Here is a 2,500-nt window from a genome sequence, read left to right on the forward strand (position 1 = left end):
GAATACTCCTGTGAGGCAGGAGAGGCTTAGGGACCAGGTATGAAGAGATAAGCAAGGAGATAAGAACAGTAGTCGAAATCGTAGCGGAAGCAGAGGCAGTAGGAGTACAAACAGAGGCAGTAGTAGTAGAAGCAGAAGCAGTAGAAACAGTAAGCAAAAGTACGAGAGAATAACGAGGTAGAATACAGGTAAGATTGGGTAAAAACAGCAAAAATAGCAAAAGCAGAAATAAAACAACCCTAAAGTACGATGGCAGGTAAGCCATAGTTAAAAACAGTACTAAAATCTTCACTAAAATCGTAAAAGAGAAAGGTTGAGTAAAAGCAGAATTAATGAACGATAACAGATAAGCAGTAGTTAAAACGGTACTAAAACTTGACTGAAATCATAAAAGGAAAGGATTCAATAAAATAAAGAGATTAAAAGCAGAAGTAAAAGCAAAAAAAGCAGGAAAGTAGAGATTAAACACAGGTAAGGAACATACAAAAGCAATAAAATGCAGTAAAATAATAGGTTAAAAATTTTAAACCATACTCAACTCGCTGAAATCGACATTGAAAGAAAGGTAAAATGAACTTGGCAGTGATTGGAATCGAGGTTTTGAATAGGCTGAACAGAACTGACATTTAAGAGCGTAACAATGAGTACTGTTATTCTTGGGAGACGTAACTTATAGATAACCAATGCCTTATCGATTCATATACTGATACGTCCAGCGAAAATAAAAACTAGACAAGTAACGTATAGGACTAGTACAACCTTTGGTGATGCTTCAGCAGAACTAAATAAAATCAAATAAAATACATGTCATTGAAATGATTCATACAACATAAAAACACCAAAATCATTAATAAAAAGCCATAAAAACGTGAACTAAAAGAGTTAAGGAATAAACTAAAACATAATAAAATCATAAAACAGTAAAATTGAAACCCGTGAATTTGAAAAAAAAATCATTCATTAATAAAATAAGACGATAAAATAAGTCATTACAAAATATTTAATTTAAAAAAAAAATTAAACAGTGATCCCTCAAATGTACAGTGTCACGTCACGAACTGTGAAAATCATTTTAAAAAATAGGTAGCCGTAAAACACGACCTTAAATTAATACAAAACTAAATAAAATACAAATCAAACACATGAACTAAAACTAGATACAATAAAACAAACAAATACAATTAATAGAAATAAAAGCGAAAAAGAATAAAAGAAAACGGGATGGGGCTGAACTATGGGAATCACGCGCAGGTGATACAGGTATGTACAGGTGTATGTGTAGAGTGACAACAGGAGTGCCACGCCACCCTTTGGGTGAATGGTACATTCCACAATATAAACACACACATATGTGTGTCTATGTATATGTGTGTATATATATTTTGGTGGGTGCTTCATGCTCAGGGTGATGTGAAGCACTGGTGTGGTAGCCTAGATAGTGTTAAGTGCCTGCATGCCTTCTCGCTTGCACCGGCCACCGCTGGCTAGCCTAGTGTGAAAAAGGGAGCAGCTATGCATAATCCTCCCCTGCCAGTTCACAAACTCACCGTCATCGAGGCTTCAGCAGTGCCTCCTCGTAGCCACCCCGGGAAACTGGGTACCCAGCGGTCCCAGACTAAACTGTGGGGGATCTCGGAGCAACAGGAGGCCCCAGAGGATGGGAATGAGAGTTACTCGTCCTGCCTGCGCCCCAGCAGGCGCCAACCCAGCCTGAGGCTTGTTGGGCAAAACCCTAGGTAATCCCACGGGCGGACGTTGGGCCCCATAGCCTGCCGACCCCCATGGCAGGGATGGCATCTTCCCGGAGTAACTGCCCGAGGCTTAACTTCAGGCGTGCTATCCGGGAAGGCACTTGGAATATCTGGTCCTTGCGGCAGGACGAGCGGTTACTGCCGGGCCGCGGCGATGGTCACCATCCCCAGCCGACTCCAACCGTCGGTAGTTGAGGTAACACCAGTTGATGAGCGTATTATGGCATTGAGACTGAAGCATGCTTTTGGCTTCATGTCTCTTATTGCTGTGTACGCTCCTACCGATGTTTGCAAACTCAGTGTGAAAGAGGCATTCTACGCCGAACTCACATATATGGCAGACAATTGTCCCCAGCGAGACATTCGCATTGCTCTAGGGTGACTTCAATGTGGTTTGCTGGCTACGAGATGTCTGTTAGCCCCGTGGCTCGGGAGCTGATACCAGCAGTGAGAACAGCCTCCTCCTCCAGGACTTTGCTAGGTCCCAGAGAATGAGGATTTCTGGCTCCTGGTATCAGCGTTCCAACCTGCATCGCTGGACATGGTATAGCGACATGGGTACTGTGGCCAAGGATATCAACCACATTCTTGTCAGCACTCGATTGAGGATCCTCAAGGACTGCAGGGTTTACCAGAGTGCCGAGTTCTGTGGCACTGACCATAGGCTGGTAGTGGCTATCCTATGGGTCCCCTTCTAAACTCTTCGTCCCTCCATTGGCCACTCTAGGGACAGACTGAAGAAGGATGAG

The sequence above is a fragment of the Penaeus chinensis genome, chromosome 16 (assembly GCF_019202785.1).
Source record: "Penaeus chinensis breed Huanghai No. 1 chromosome 16, ASM1920278v2, whole genome shotgun sequence".
Lineage (NCBI taxonomy): Eukaryota > Metazoa > Arthropoda > Malacostraca > Decapoda > Penaeidae > Penaeus > Penaeus chinensis.